General features: G+C 40.4%; 1 protein-coding gene across 1 annotated transcript in view; it reads left to right on the top strand.

Annotated features, from left to right (window-relative positions):
- SLC35F1 (solute carrier family 35 member F1) overlaps window positions 1–17,409 on the top strand; it is a 247,681-nt gene that overhangs the window by 84,290 nt on the left and 145,982 nt on the right. The window lies entirely within an intron of this gene.

Genomic DNA, 17,409 nt, shown 5'->3' on the forward strand with positions numbered 1-17,409 from the left:
GTTGCAGCGCATGGATCCAGACACCGTTTCTCTCAGGAGTGGGGTACCCATGGATCTTTTGACAGTAGCAGTTCCCGGTTCAGATGGGCTGATAGATGGGTCCTGGAGCCCTGTCTGTAAAGCTGCAATAACTCAGGAGGTGCAAGTCAAAGTGGGGTATGCACGTAGCCAACTTTCAGTACCGCTCCAATTTTCATTAATTTGTAAAATGACCCAGAAGTAAAATTTACTGTGGGGTGAGATTACTTTCATAAATTATGCTTATCTTGATGCCAGCCAAAGAGTACACACGGCAGAGAGAGATGCTGATTGTCCTGTAAGAAATGTCATAGCACTGGAAGAATATAGGATCATATAGTTAAAGATTATGGCCCCAGTTCCACTCCCGTACCTAGAAAGGCTGCAAAATATTCAGTTAACTCTGGGCGTGCACTTCAATTCAGAGTTCACTTCAGAGAGATTTAAGCACATGCTGGAATAATTTCCTGAACCAATATTCTCCATATGCACAAATGAAAGGAAGTTGTGGTTAGCTGAGGGTCGGCCTCTTCTCACAGATAACTAGCGATAGGACAAGAGGGAATGGACTCAAGTTGCACCGGGGGAGGTTCAGGTGGGAAATGAGGAGACATTTCTTCTCAGAAAGAGCAGTCAGGCATTGGAATGGGTTGCCCAGGGAGGTGGTGGAGTCACCCTCCCTGGGGGTGTTTAAGGAGAGGTTGGACGTGGTGCTTAGGGACATGGTTTAGTGGGTGACATCGGTGGTAGGGGGATGGTTGGACCAGGTGATCTTGGAGGCCTTTTCCAACCTTAATGTTTCTATGATTGTATGTTACACTGATTAGAGGCTAGAGCCTGAGCTGGAAAAGGTCACGTGGAACATGTGCAACAAGGTAGATAAGGCTGCAATTTGCAAGGTCCTGCAGTTTTGCCACCTAACCTAACCCATAAAAGTGGCCTAAAAGAAAGCTGGAGAGGGACTCTATCAGGGAGTGTAGCGATGGAACAAGGAATAATGGCTTTGAACAAATGGAGAGGAGGTTTAGATTAGATGTGATGTGAGGAAGAGATTCTTTACTCAGAGCACAAAGCGCACATGGGAATTAGGGCTGAAGATGCACCTTGCTTCTGTTCTTTTCCATAAAGGATAGAATGAAATTACCTAAAAACCAGTGTTAAAAATAAACCCAGGGCACAGGATGGGAGGTGGAGGGCAGTCCCTGTGGCCGAGGGGCAGTCTTTCTCTCTGGCAAGCCAAATGGCCCGGGGGAGCCAGCCCCAGAAAAGGGGCCCTTAGCCCCCCCAACCCTCCTCCTTCTTCCACGTGAGGGCATCTTCCAGGCTGCTCCCAACACAGCCGCCTTTGGCCACGCGTGGGCCACTCCATCACAGAGGCTTGCTGAGGTCACAGTGGCCACCGCTGCCCTGCCCTTGCTCCGGGCCCTATAAAACAGGACCCTTGCAGCTGGCCCACCACTCGCTGAGCTTCTACGCACTCTGACAGCCGGCTTGTGTGGCAGGAAGAAGAGCTGAAGCAGGAAGGTGAGCGGCAGGCCTCCTCAGTGTGAGAGGACAGCGATGTTTCCAAGGAAGCACCGAGAAGGAATGCACCTAATGAGAAGTGTCATGGGCAGAGGGATAGCGCCTGCGGCACAACTGACACCAGTGGTCGAGGTACCTCTGGTGCGCAGCCCACAGACACTTACAGGCGGTACCAGTGGCACCGCAACGAGGAGGGGAACAGGCCGCCCCCTCAGCCATACAGCGACAGGGGGCCTGGGCCTTCCCGGTGGCACAACGGCAGTGTGGGGCGAAGGCAGGAGCGTCAGGCAGGCAGCCGCCTGGAGCAGAGCCATGCCCATAGTCTGGAACGCAGCATGGGACCCAGCCATGGCTAGAAACCAGATGGCAGCGTCAAACCCACAAATGGAAATCAACCAGACAGTCCCTGGTGCACAGGGACATGGCTTAGTGGGTGATATTGGTGGTAGGGGCATGGTTGGACCAGGTAATCTTGGAGGTCTTTTCCAACATTAATGATTCTATCAGCAGTATCAACATTTTATTGTTATTAATTCTCTACTGTATGGTCACCAATTTTAGCTGATTCTTGATAATACTTTTCATATAAGTCCATTAATTTCAAAGATTAATTTATTGTCTGAACATGCAGGGTTTTTTCCCTCTAGAAATATAACATGCATAGTCTATATACCAACCCAATATTTTCAAAAGTTTGCATTTAAAGAAGTTATTTCCAATCTACTTGCATGATTGGTTTGTGAATAGTCAACCAGCAGCTATTAATGTATCTCAGATTGTCCCATCAGCCAAGTGTTGGTGAAGAACAAGTGCCTCTTAAAATCCAAAGTACATGCAGAATTTGTATTTTTTTGCCACCAGTATGGAGTTGGCCCAGCTCCTACAGGAAGGCTGATGTTACCAGCAATCAGTTTTTACATTTCAAAGTGGGGTGTAAATAGACAGAGGAATCAGCCTCTACTCCAGACTGGCTAGAGGCTCCCATCATCCATGTGAAATTGCTTTTCTTTGCATGCGTCAATTGAAATTGCTAATGTGTACCAATTAGGTTTAATGAAGGGAAGTTGCTGATAGCTTAGACATGCTGACAGCCCTTCTGTTTTTGTTTTTTTCTCTTTTTTTTTCTTTTTTGGCGGGAGGGGGAAGGCTTGTACAACCTGTTGGTATGTTTTGGTTAAAGCTGTTTTTGTTTTCATGAACTGTATTTTTTTTTAATGGATTTAGTTTTTTGGGGCAAAACTCTTGAACTAAGAGCTCACATACACTTGAAATTTGCTTCTGGACATGCTGCCATGTATCTGCAGCCCCTCCATGTCCCTGCTGTCCCAGCTGCATGCTCACTGTTTGTCCTGTGCTGTGCTTACTTGGTGTGAGTGGATGTCACCTCCTTGCCTCCATGCTGGCCACTGTTCCTTGCAAGTTCATCTTCTGGGGGAGCTTTCAGAACTCAGGTGTTAATCTAGTCCTATGCTGAAGCTGCAAAATTTTGGTGGCAAAAATTCGTCCTTCACAGCCTCCCAGGACACCACATGGTTAACTGTGGCTGGTTAAAGGCTCAGCTGCCTGCGCACAGAGGAAGGAGCAGAGGGACTCGCCAGGCAGGGGCACCCCAATAACCCAGTCAGGGACACGAGCACCCCAGGGCATTAGTCCCACAGGCCAGGGGTGACTCCCACTACCATGAGCCTGCAGGAGACCCTGTCCTTAGATCACCACAGACTGAGGGTTCACTGCCAGGGGTGTGGACACATTATGGAAATGGAAAAGTGGACAAGTAGAGGAAAAGTGTGTAAAGGGACTGGTCACGTATAAACAAGCGGCTCGTCAATGCACTTGTCCAGCCAGGCTGTAAGTGCCGTTCATCTTTGTGTCAATGCTGTCACCTTGATCTGTGCTGGGGCACTGCTGGCCACATATGTATGTTTATATGATGTTCTGTGTACGTTGTGCATCCACCTTGCTGTTGGCTGGATGTAGGGGCACAGGCCTGCGGCAGCCTCCCCTGCACCGGGCGCCACACCGGGCACAGGCCGGAGCCCGCCGCTGCCTGTGGCTGGGCTGCGCAGGGGAGTCTGTCGGATGTCCACGTACAGTGAGATCAGGTGGGTTCTAGTGGAAATCTGTGAATTTCTGCCTCGCAGAGGTTCCCTCTGTTTCAGGGAAAACTGCAGGCTTTACTTGTACATCAGTCAGGGGCAGTTAGTGCTTTTCACTTGCCAGAAACAAAGCAGTACGTCTGTATTTGCTCTTCAGTCTGGTAGCTGTCGTTGCTTACCTTGGCCTAGTAAATGAAAGTAACCGGGGAAAGAATCACTTCTTAAATGTGCCTTTTGTACCTTATTTGTTTTGTGGAGTAGTTTGAGAATCCCTTCCCCATCGTGTTGTTTGTTACATCTGGATGTTCAGTTCTTAAGGGCTGAACAAATTACTCGTGTCGGCTGTGAAGCTGCACAGCTTAACCTTATGCTTCATTGCTAGGAAAAAAGTAATTATATTGGACATCTCCAGATGTTCTTACTTAAGAAAAATGACACGTCTATATTTTCTTTACAACTCATGATTGAGAGTGCTATGGCCTTTCCAGATCTTACAGAAGCTTCCAAGCAAACTCCATCTTACATTCTGCTGATTTTCATTTCTGCAGAGCCAGAAAGCTTCATCAGCATTAACAGTGTAAGGAGCAGCCACGGGACCCCCATGTGCCCTTTCAGGCTCCACAGCCTTTATGATAAGCATGACTGTGTGTTGATAGAAGGTTCTGCCACTGCTGTCATTATCATATATGGTTTATGAAATCCCTGATCTTGTCAACCCATCAAAGAATATGTGGGCATTGTCCTGAAAACACTAAAGACTATTGCAGCATAGTCTTCATCGCAGCAATGGCCCCAAACTGCACACCCTTCATCTTCCAGTAAGTGTTGTAGGTTTAAAAAAGAACTGTGCAGTATGTGTTAAACACCTTAGACTGCTTGTTGCTTTCTACCATCCATCTCTGAGGTTCTTTCTCTGGGTGTCATAAAGGTCATATACAATACAGCAAGCAGTTATTTTGTCATAAGAGGTGGATATTTGTCATCAGCTTTGGCACCAGATTTCTCCATCTGTCTTTCAGCGTATTGAAAGCACATGCCACTACCATACTTCAGCTGATGGAGCTATAACTCACCATCTTCCATCAAACTGTCTTAAGAAATATGAAGAAAGCAGACGCAAGAATGCACAGATGTCAATACCATCATGGAAATGTTCCATAGACGATGTCATAGAGAGCTTGGCTTTATGGTTGTTTTCAGACTATCCCATACTAATATTAGTGAGCCTCCTACATTAATCCCCAGAGCCTTACAGTTTGTGAAGAAATAGCCCTTCCTGTGCTGAGCACCAGGATGTATGCATGTATGTGAGAGAGGATTGAAGAGTTAGAATGTGGGTCTACTTGTCCAACCCCATTAATAACCCTCTCAGTGTCCTCCTTTTTCTGATCTGCAAAGACAGGCGGTATGGGATTGTGATGTCCCTGTCTGTGCACCAAAAAAAGCCATGCAGCATGGCAGTTGAGTTCTGTACCAGAAGATGTCTGACCTTAATGCTTATTTCCAAAGATTGCAGTGCTGTGGGGCTGGACAGGGGGAAGGCAAGAGGAGCAGTATCACAGAATTGGTGATGGGAAGGCACACTGGTCACCCAGATTTTGCTATAGATCACTTATTGTGAAGTGGGTCTGCAACATGTTTCAGCTGTAGACATTTCTGAGGATTTGTTTCATGTCTCAGTAAATTAAGTCATTTTTTTTAAACTACTGGCTTATTTGTTCCTGATCATAACAAAGGATATACCAATAATCTTAAACATCTGCAAACAAATGTTTTTTATAAAAGCAAATAGACCGTAGGATACTCCTTTGTTGATTTGAGTTTGTGTATTATTATTTTTTAAAATATTTATTTAGAAAATTTAAAAGGTTTACATGGCAGTTGCTTATAAATATTAGAAGCAAAACAAACCATTACAAATGGAAAACTGTTTTTATTGTTCATTGTATTAATGCATTATTATAATGCATTATGTATTAATGTATTAATTAAGTTTATCTGATTTCCTGAAATTAGCAGAATAATACCGTGTTACAGGCACTGCCTTTTTTACCATTTATATCAAATTTTGTCAAAGGTTCTGTTACATTCAATATAATAACATGCATTTATAAATGCAGGTATGTCTGTCAAACAGACACATTTTCTAAGTTTGCCTGGTTATGGCTAAAAACATGGGTATTTCAGATATCCCACCAAAAGTTATTCAAACATATCTCGAAGTGGGAGATCTGCAAACATTGACAAACTTCTTGTGATAAATCATAGAGGGAAAATTCTTTGAAGCTATACTAAATATGAACAATAATAAAACTCCAGGACCAGAACATTTTTCATCTGAATTTAATAGCTTGTTTAAGGAGGCATTAGTATGTTCCTTGAAAGGGATGTTAATGTTTGGTTATAGCAGGAACTTCCAGGGACTGTAGAAGAAGCTGCTTACAGTGTTTGCCCTGCAGTTGGAAACACCTTTGCCTTTGCACCTCTAGTGGGCCCATATTATTGCAGAATGATGATATAAATTTTTAGAAGTAATTAGTGAGAAGATTGCAGGCTCTGCTCTCACTTTATGCACTTTATGCACTTTATGTCCAGTTACTGCATTCAGAAAGGCTGTTTTGCTTCTTAACTTGAAAAACTTACTTTGTACATTAGCTATAGATGAAGTAGTAGACTTTTGATGGGCTAAAAGGAAAGCAAAAAATTGGTATGAACCCTTTTAGATGACTTTCTTGAGAAGGCAGTGTCTGTTCATGTCAGGATAGAGAAAGAATTGCTTGCAGTTCTAGTCTGTAACATGATAAAAGTTAAGAGCTGTAATATACATGATGCCTTACTCCAATCAAGTAAATAAACATACATGTAAACTGAATGGATCTATTAGCATGTTTCACATGCTAATGACATTCAAGTGGAAGAGGAGGTCACATATATTCTGGCTTTGAGGTTGTGAAATTGTAAGAGAGTATTAGGATGAGGGTTCATAAACCATTACTACAAGTTGCTTATAATCAAATAATACAAATCACAAAATACTTCTTCAGTTGTTTATATACATGATGTATTCTGTTTCATTCATTGGTACTCCTAAAAATACTCCCTGTATCTTGCACTACTCAGGTGCCTAATATTTATAGATATTTTTATTTTAGTATCTAAGTTCCTTAGAATTATCTTTGGGTAGATATAGGATCTATTACAGTTAAATTCCAGCTTGCTTTAAATGAAAAAATAATTTTACTGAAGCAGTGTAAGCATAGGCTCAAGAGCTAGCATTTCTGAAGTTGTTTCCAGTGTTCTTAACCAAAAACACAGTACCAAAAGCCAAAGAGCAACCCCCATCAATGCTGAGCTTCTCCAGAAAGTGAAACCCCTCTGTCCCCCGTGAATTAGAGCAATCTTAAAATGTATACGACAAACATTTGTGGTTTACCTTAGGGATCAGATTAAGCCGAACTGCAAATATTTGTAGCCCATAACAAATGTTTGGGGGGAATTCTGGCTTCCTTTTTCAAAGACACTAAAGAGCTCCAGTTAATTGTTGGTCAATTAACTTGAGGTTAAAAAAAAAAATCCCTAAATTGTAAGCAGGCCTATCTCTACAGCAAAAAGACTTCAATATAAGGACATGCACAAATAAAATCCCCAAAAGATGTAATTTGCAAAAAATGAAGTTTTCAGAAAAGGATCACAGGTCATGTTTGGTACTCCGCAGGTGCTACGCTACATCATGATGTCCTTTGGCTTTATGAAACAACATAAGAAAGGGACCTTTAGGGAGAATCAATAAGAAAACTGTCTTGGAATATTTCTCCCTTTCAATTAAATTAAAAAAAAAAAAAAGGTATTTTGGAAGAAGCATTCAAACTTGTGCTGAGTCCCCTAGCACTCTCAGTGTGTAGAGGAAGGGAGAGAATTGCTCAGTCCCCGTACCACCAGATGTGTGTTGGTGCCACATTTCAAGTTTTTGCAGTGCTAGGGACAAACTGGAAACAGTTCAGTCAATAAAATGTGCATATGTGTATAAGATGTGTATAAGCAGTTCCTAAGGCTTACATTTTGTAAGGTACACTGACAGGACTGTGATGCATTTGTACAAAAATGGCTTTGAGGAGAGCTGGTTACAGTTTCCAGATGAGCCTCAAGTGATGTATTTACATTGCATGGGGAAGAGAGACAGATGTTGGATGAAACCAAGCCTCATAGACAGGAAAGCAAGTTGAAAAGGAATCATTTGCATCCAAAAGAGTTTCTGAGTGGTTTTGTTTTGGTCAAGTCAAACAATATTTCCCTTGCATTTTGTCTGTCAGAGGATGACAGCATACACTCACATGAAGGAGTTGAATAGGAGCAAGGGAGAAGTCAGGGACCCAGATATGCCTAGAAGGTTCATGAAAGTGAGCACTCACTCCAGCAAGTAGGCTTTAACTGATAAATGGAGACCAAGGGAAGGTGTTGGTTCTCGAAGGTTACATTTGGAAAACTGGAGTGTATGTGAGAGTAGTTCCCTACAGAGACAAGCCCCAGGAAAGCAACTTGCACAGCCACTGGCATTGTATCTGAGTTTCAGGTTGATCTCTGTTATGAGTCTTGCTGTTTTTCCCTTTTTTGCAACTACTTCCCATTTTGTAATCAAATACTTACGCTGTTACTCATCTGTATTTGAGCTGCTCTGTCTGAAATGCCATCTCATAGTAACTCACCTCAAGGCGAGGAGCCCTCAGCAAACAGTGACTGATCATGGAGAGACACCAGGTTACTCATACTGTGCCTAGCCCAGAATGTGGCAGAGTTCAAAGGTTTTCCTCCTCCTGGAATATATCACCAAACTTTTTATATGCTTTACAAATGCAAGGGCAAACCCTGTCTTCCCTCTGCAAAGCCATCAGTGTGCAGATGATGTGGGTCTCTGCCTGCAAGCTGTGGAGCTGCAGAGGAGAGGAGCTGGCAGCAGTGGGCAGATCGGTGCAGGGATGCGCAGGGGGTATGGGTACAGATGAGGATGCAGTGGTCCCCATGCAGTGAACCAGCTGGCTTTTGGCAACCTTGAGGAAAAATATTAGAAATATGTCAAAGCCCTGCAGGCTTTACCTCTGAGAGGAGACAGGGAGTCTAAGGATTCGTTTTCTTTATTTTTTTTCTCTGCAGCTCTTTTTTTTTTTTTCCCTCAGCTCTGAGATATAGAAGATTATGCACATCTAGAAATAGTGTTAGCTCAGCTCCTTCTTTTCCCATCTTTCTAGTAACTTTGTCATAGGGGAATTGCCATAGAAAGTAAGTCTGTTTGGAAGTATTTTTTTCAAGTTAATACACCAGTTATTTCCCTTGTAGTTAATTACTTTGTGAGGTCTTGACTAACTATTTAAGTGGTCCTGGTTTAAAAATAAAAGGTCGTGTTCTATTCCTTTTCATTGTCATTACAAAACTTTGTTCATACCAGCAACATGTATTACAGATATGGTTAAATTGTTTGTGTTGCTTATGTGAACACAGCTATACCACAACAAGAACATTTTATACCAGCTCTTAGTATACAAAAAAGAAAATAACACGTATTAGTACAACTGCATCCACAGGAGAGAAGGTTAACAAATTGAACCGAGCACGAAGAGTACATATAGACCACATTCCCCTCGATCCTGAAACTTGAAGACACGTTCTCATGTTATAAGAAATTAAGCTAGAGAAAAAGATCTAAATGTCAACGGGCAAAAGGACTTTAGCAAATGAAGCCATACATAAAACTTCTTGCTGTGTTATTTCATGGTTGAGACATTGCTCTTTCCTCCTGTCTTGCTGTCAGCTGGCCTGATACACTTTTGTTCTGATTAATAGTTGTACCCTTTCTGATCAGACAGACATTGCTGGTCGGCACTTGCTAGGTAGGGTGCATGGCGAAAAAAAATTGCCATTGCTGTCTGAACGTTTAGGCACAGACACAGTATGGTATAAAATGGAGGAAAAGTCATCTCTCCCCAGGGCTACTGGTGACTGATTTGGCAGCAAGCGTTTCTCAGCCTGTCAGGTGGCATAGCTGTGCCAGCTTCCTATCGCACTGCTCCCAGGACTGGATGAGAAGTGTCTACAAAGAGTGATGGCAAATGATGGAAATGTCTTGAACAGTCAGTCTCCAGTATCCCAAGTCTTTGTGGAACTCCTGACTGAAAGTTGGTTTTCCTTTTCCTTTTCCTTTTCCTTTTCCTTTTCCTTTTCCTTTTCCTTTTCCTTTTCCTTTTCCTTTTCCTTTTCCTTTTCCTTTTCCTTTTCCTTTTCCTTTTCCTTTTCCTTTTCCTTTTCCTTTTCCTTTTCCCTTTCCCTTTCCCTTTCCCTTTCCCTTTCCCTTTCCCTTTCCCTTTCCCTTTCCCTTTTCTTTTCTTTTTTTTTAATTCAGAGCTGCTCCAATCTTTGTTTAACACTATAAATAGCTTATAAGACCAAAGAGCATGCAATATAATTTGCACTATGTGAATGAAGATTTACACCAGTGCAGACATAATATTGTAGAATATTTTAGAATTGTCATTTACTGTAAAATTTTATAAAATGCTTGGCAATAGCATCTCTTGCTTGTATATTTTTATGTAGCTGGGTTTTCTCTCAGGGTTACAAGTGGCATCATCATTTTGAACTTTAGGTGAGGCAAAGGCTGACTGAGCTGTGCTGAGGAGGACTGCAGGGACAGGATTTGCAGGGGACAGACATGCCAGCAGCCCCCACTATCTTCTGGTTCCTTCCCACTGAAGACAGAGTAATGCCATAGACAGAGTGACATGACCAAATCTTTTTAGATTGTAGGTTTTGTCGTTTTACTTGATTTTAAGTCCATAGCTGGGCTATTTCCAACATCCATGGGCACAACTCTCTCACAAGTCCAAGAGCTTGACTTCTTTATTCCGCTTTCCTCTTTCCTTATTCCACCAGCACCTAGCGGCATGGTAGGTAATGCAGTAGCATCGGTCGTTGTAGGTTCGTTCTTGCTGTCATTCTTTCTCTCAGTGGGAGGACTGTCTTACAAGCCTAAACAGTTCCTAAAAGCCTGACCCTTAGGTTAGAGCTGAGTTTGGACAGGTGTTGTGTGTGTCTGGTTTACAGAGGAAATTCTCATCCTTATCCCTTACAGATACTGTCATCTTATCATTGCTGCCTGCCTCATGGACCCCGTAAAGTTTGCAGGCAGTCTGGCATGGCTAGCCAGTTTTTCAAGTGTTCTGGTGGGACTTGAAGGTCTTTGATTTTATTGTAGGAACGTGTATGGCAAGCAGCAGAAGGACATTTGGGGAGTGGGTTGTAACTTGACATCCAAACCAGTAACTATGCTGCAACATAATTATCACTTGTTTTCTGCAATGATTTGTTCCTCCCATGACTCTGCCACAGTGCAGGGACTGACTTATGGTTTAGTCAAGATGAATTAAAGGGGATCTGAGCTGTATGCTCCATGCTATGAAGAAAAATACCACAGAAAACAAATGGTCCATTAGACAAAGGAATAGCTCAAGGGACCCCTCGCTTTACAGCCTGTCTGAAGCATCTTGAAATGGCCACAAAGATAGTTTTATTTTCTTTTTATAACTTAATAAAAAATGAACAATGGCTAATCCCTCAAGTGCCTTGGGGATTCTCTTAAATTCCTATATAAAAATGTTAATTTTAAGAAGTGGGAAATATAAGGCAGGAGTATGATACATTTATTGAATAGGGCTGTACAGTTAGTACAACTTCACTGCCCATCTTCCTTCTCAGATTTTTAACTGTACATTTTGGGCACAATATACGCCTCCTTTCTTCACTCTTCTCAAGCCTACAGGGAACTTCATGCCTTCCTCTAGAGCCCGGTACAGGCAAGTCAAGGGAAAGAGGCCAGCTGAAATTTGTGGGTAGAATCTTTTTGCTTCTTAAGGCAGCTTTTACGTAACATGGTGATCGTACGTGTCTTTTGTGCCAGTTTAAGGGCACTGGCATTAACCCTGGGTCTTTTATCAGAAATCAGCAAAGGTAACGTGCAGTAAGGAACTCAGGCTTGGGAAGTTTTAAGTCACATTAACCTGCAATCAAATTTCTATCTGCTTACCTGGAATGGAATATATCTTTCAATGATTGTTTAAAAAGTTTGTTTCTGACATTTTTGTAAATCATAGATCGTGTTTTACTCAATAAAACCTTTCTATTTTGTTAGTAATGAGACAAGTATATAAACCCATATATGAATGTTTAACTATTCATGGGTACAGCTCTGCCCATGAGCAACGTGGGTAAAGGCTTTCTGTGATCGTGCACAGCTGGATCCCAGACAATGTTATGTTGGGCCAAGGCACTGAAAGAAATTTTTGTGATTAAGTCAGTGATGGACAAATTATAGCTATCAATATTGTGGAATATGATGCATGAAAACAACTCAAATAAAAGCAAATATTGAACAAAAAGTGGGGGAAGTGTTATTCTGTGTGTTCAAAAGAACCTTCAAGTCATCATCCAGAGAATGCAAATTTGGGAGATATATTTGTCATGTTGTCATGAAAAACCTTGAAAAGCTATTTACAAACATAGGTGAGGAACTACAAGCTGTGTACGCGGTGACCTAGGTAGTAAATCTTTGCAAATTAATGTGCAGAAAGCTCCTATTGCCTTGCTTTCGCTTCCCAAGTGCCTGCTCCTCCACATCCCTGCCTGCACATTACAGCCCCTTCCTTCTGGCAGTTGCATTATTTGCCCGCCTGTGCTCTCAACCAGAACACTGAACACAAACTCAGGCCCTTTTATGTTCGCTGTGGCTGATCCAAAGCAGATGTGTTCAAAAGATATATTTAATATTTTAGGGAGAGTATTTTAAGACAAGAAATGTGAATGTTGAAGAAAGAGGAGGCAATGTGAAAAGGCAAATAGATATCTGTGAAGAAATTTCACTAAAAATTTCACTAAAAAAGTATTTCACTACACTAGCTGAAATGCAATCAGTCGGATTAGGACTGGCACCACATTCAGAAGTTATTTACTCTCTGAGGATATTTATCATTAGCACTGATAGTAATTTGGATTCTTCTTCAGATCATACAGTGGGCTACTGAGCATTAGTTTTAGCAGTATAGTAATAATAGAGAAATAACTGCTTAAACCCCCATTAAGTGGAAATGTAATGCTCCCTTCATGAAAAATGTAGCCATTACTTTTATGTTGGTATCTTTTTAACATTATTGAACTGTACACTAGAGACAGCGGTCCCATAAACCACATTTTTCCTGTAGGAGCTGTATGACTTACATGACTGCAGCCCAGTCTGCATTAGAAAGTGTAATGAAAATGTTAAAATGACTAATGCTATAATTAGGTGTGCAAATAGCACCAACAGGAAAACACTGAATAATCTGGCATGTGTGTTTGTGTGTGTATGTATACATACAATGTATAGTCATCGTCTTTGGTTAGTTGCATGAAGCCTCTGAGATCCGGTTAGTAGATTTTCTAATGTGATACTGTCATCTAGGTACGAACTTGGATATTGTGTTGAGCTGGGGCCTATATACAGACTTGCATTTCTTCATTATATAGCAACGCACTTAGCCAAAAGCAAAGAAAGTAGTTTAGTTGCATTTCACACGGCAGAAATGAAAATAAGTTTGTTCTCCAACAGATATTATTTTTGAAGAATTTTTCTTATTTTTTTTTTTTTGTCTGACTGAATGCACTCCTAGTCTTGGTTTAGTCTTGCACTCCATTTCAAAGGGCTTTTTCTAGTTCAAACCTCCACACGCAATTAAACAGGCAGTGATACACCTCTACATTGACCTGAGTTCAGAAGTACACTAACAAGTGACATCTGGTAGTTTTAAAGCACTCATTTGGATTTCTTTAATGTCATCAGGTGTTGAGATATTTTTTAATTAATATTTATTTTGTAGGGGTGATTTTCAGATTGTCAATCTTTCTTTTTCCTTTCTTTTAAATGAAATGGTTTTGCAGAAGCCCTCTTCAAGGTCAGCAGCGTAGCAAGTTAGTTCTTCAGGTATGTTCACTTAAATAAGGACAAAAAAGCAAGATACAGCTATAACAATGTTCAAAAAGAGAAGCCTATAGTACAGTCAGTCCTTAGAGAAGCAAGTCTGGACTCTAAATGGATCAATCAGTGAATAAAATTACAGTGAGCGCTAGAATTATCAAAGCTGTTACAGGAGTAGCTTGAAAGTCTGATTGAAACTGTGGTCATTGCAGGTTACAGTTTTGAAAATGAGCCTCTCTCTCAGAAATGTTTTTGCAAAGAAACACTTTGCCCCATCACCTGGCTAGACACAGGCATCTTTCCTGAGAGGATGGTGCTCCTCATCTGAGTCTTGCCCATTCTGGGGCTGATATTTACATGCCAGAATATAAATGCAAATAAGAGAACATGATTCAAAGCAGCTCTTTCCCATGCTGGGCAAGCCCAGTGCTGTGCAAGGTTTTCTTTGGCCTTAACCTGCGTGTCCTTACTGAATGTATGGACTCCGAGGTGCAAGTAAGCCAAAGTACAATAAAGCAGGCAGCTGCTGGAAGGAGCTGTGAAACTCAATGCTAGCATTTCTTGTGATTGATCTATAGCAGCTTTTCTGGTCCTAATTAAGCTATTAGATGCTGAGCCAAGCTTGAAATGACATGGAAGTGCTTGCAGCATATGCTGGTGATTGCTCTGTGATTGAAATGGTGATTGAGAAGAAGGTGGGAGGCTGTTCTGTTTTGCCTGGGCTCCTAACCATTTCTATGGCTAATGTGCATTGCAGCCCAGAGCCAAAGGCTCGTACAAAGTCCAGCCCTCAGTCCCTGCAGCATCTTCCCAGCTGGGGCTCATCTGCCGTGGCTAGCACTGGTGGATAAGAAGTATTGATTTAAGTATTGCCATGCAGTAATACACAGAGTAACGCTTTCGTAAAAGTTGGTTACGCTACAGAAGGCACTCAGAACAGTGCCTTCAATAGTCGGGGAGAACTGATAGACTGCCATTGGAAATTTTGGATTACACTGATTTTTGAGCTCTGGGTGTGTGAGGCGCGAATGATTGTTTGTTTGTTTGCTTGTTTGTTTGTTTGGCAGTGCTTGTTTTCAAGCAGGCTATTACAGAATTTCCTAAAACCTATTTCTTTGTGCCTGTGCCTAGGGACACTCTAGCATGGTCAGACTTGAGGTTTGCATATGCTGGCTTTATGCTCCTCCTCTGCTGTGCAAACCATCTCGGTCCCTTCTGCAACCGACAGCACATCTGCTCATGAAAGAGTTTACCATGAGATAACTCCTATTCAAGTTACTGGAACATTTTGTAGAAATATGTCAATTGTATTTAAAGTTTCGGAAATAAATTACTCCAATCATTCCTTGAGATTCAGTCAGCACATTTAATCTATAAAATTACCTTAGTGGATATTACAATATTATCTTACAAAATACATATTTAAACATTCCTGTGGGTTCAGAATTGAATATTTTGCAATTATTCTCTGTGTGAAAATTTTGAGATTTCAGTCTTTCTCCCCAAATTTAAATGTCTTGACATTGTCTGGGGAATAAATATGGTTCTTTCTGACTACCTGCAGATTGTCACAGTTTTTGCCTTATCATCAAAAGAGCCGTGTTAGTTGAGTGTTGAAATGGGGAATTTTTCTAATAGAAAAGCTGGATTTCATGATTATTAAGGAACATTACATCTCCACCTTCAATATTTTTTCCAATATATACGTACATTAATGATTTAACAGCTATATTGTGTATGCATGGATGATCTTAAAGCATACATCAGCACATTCATTGCAGGTGAGTGTAAACTATTACATTTATCTCTGCTACATCTGTAAGTTGCTTATCTGATCAGCAATAATTTTATAACATCAAAAATTTCTTTTTTTTTTTTTTTTTCCCAACAATCCTGATTTGATAGATCTTTCCTGCTCAGGAAAACACTTAAAAATGGACTTAACTTTAATCCCTCACTTGAACTTAATTGCAATGAATACTGCCTGATATTGAAGGTACCTTCTTGAGGATCTATGATTCCACCAGAGACCCAGTATGTTTTTGTGACTTGATACACCTGTGTTAACTAAAGAATGTTTTCTTATTCTTGATTTTCTTATTCTTAATGATTTGTAATAGTATTCTCTCACTTATTAAAATAAATAAATAAATCAGTAATTGTGCCCACACATGCTGTGGATAATTGAATCTTGTATACTCAGGACATTTGGTGTAGAACCAAGAGTAAATTTTGGTTGTGTAAAGAAAACTTTTGTAAAGAATGTTGTAAAGAAAACTTTTTTTCTTTAAACAAACAAACAAACAAACAAAGACAGCAGAGACACAGAAAAGTGAGCATCATGTATTAATGGGACATTTGCCAGTGCATGACAGTAACAAATCTTTTACATCTTTCTCCAACCTCTACCAGGATTTCTCTGAATTTTTGGCAGATGCTAGTTGCATATTTTTGGAGCGTCCTAGATCAGATGAGTTAGTATGCTGCTGCTTTCTCATCTCTTGAGTCAATGTAATAAAATTACTTATTTTAGAGACTTGCTCTAGCAGATAGCTTTTCAATTTGTCCAACAGCATAAAAATAAACAGTTTAATTCTAGACAGGAAAGCAGTCATTCAGTATCTTTGCATGTTAGTAGAACGTGTTCTACAATTTACAACTTGCCATATTTTGACAGAGGTATTTATAGTAATTATTGTAGGGAGGTGAGTTTATTTATTTATTTTTTAAAAGCTCCTGGAATACTTGGATTCAAAGGAGATCTTAGCTTTCTTTTTTAAAAATGAAAATATCTACATCCTTATTTTTAAGAAAATTTGGAAAACTTACTAGGAACCTGACAGATTTTTTTGCCTTTAAAAAAAAAAATAAATTCTTATTTCTATATTTGGAATTAAAGATTTTACAATAGGGCTCAAATCAATGACCCACAAACTCATCACCAAGCTTTATAAGCTGTCTCCATAAGCTGTCTCCTAAATAAATTTTAGCAAATAACATGAAAGATGTAAATACTATAAATGTTACTGTTGCAATATTAAGCTTCTAAAAATTAATGCTAGCATGAGAAAGCAATGCCAGGCCTTTCATCTTTGAGGAGAATTGCTCACAAACTCTGTGAAGCTTGATCAGGAAGGTGTCAAATGGTATTTAAGGAGTATCAGCCAATGATCTATGTATAAAGTTATTCTTAAGGATAAATGTGTAATTCCTACACATCTTTTGTCTTCAGTAGGATTTCTAAGTGTACTTGTCTAATTGATTTCATATTTTTTCAGCTGGAATAATGACCAAATTCTATATGCAATGACATCCTGAATTTATGTTAATTTACCCACATTCTTCATTTCATCCCACACCTCAATGGCTTTTTTATACTGCAACAGCCCTGATGCCTTTAGGAAATTCTGTTTGTTTCCATGGATTAACTTTATACCCCAGCATACCTTTAGAAGGTACTTGTACCCTCCTGAAAGGTACTTAGTGTATAGAAGATCTATCTTTGGCATTAAGGAAAAAAAAAAAAGCGCCATAATAGCCATTTCTATCAATGACCACAATTTAATTGTGTCAGAATACTTAGCATTTCTATTTAAGTCCCAAGAGTAATCATTAAAAGATTCATGGTCATGTTTGGACTCTTCATGTTTTCAGAATAAAGCTTGAAAAAATTAACCATAAAACTTTCAAAAGGTGGAGAAAATAATAATAATAACAGATTGAATATTTTTGTTTAAAGCTTCTTGATTTTTGTAGCCAGTCTTTTGGTTTTGGGAG

This window comes from Anser anser (assembly GCF_964211835.1).
Source record: "Anser anser genome assembly, chromosome: 3".
Taxonomy (NCBI): Eukaryota; Metazoa; Chordata; class Aves; order Anseriformes; family Anatidae; genus Anser; species Anser anser.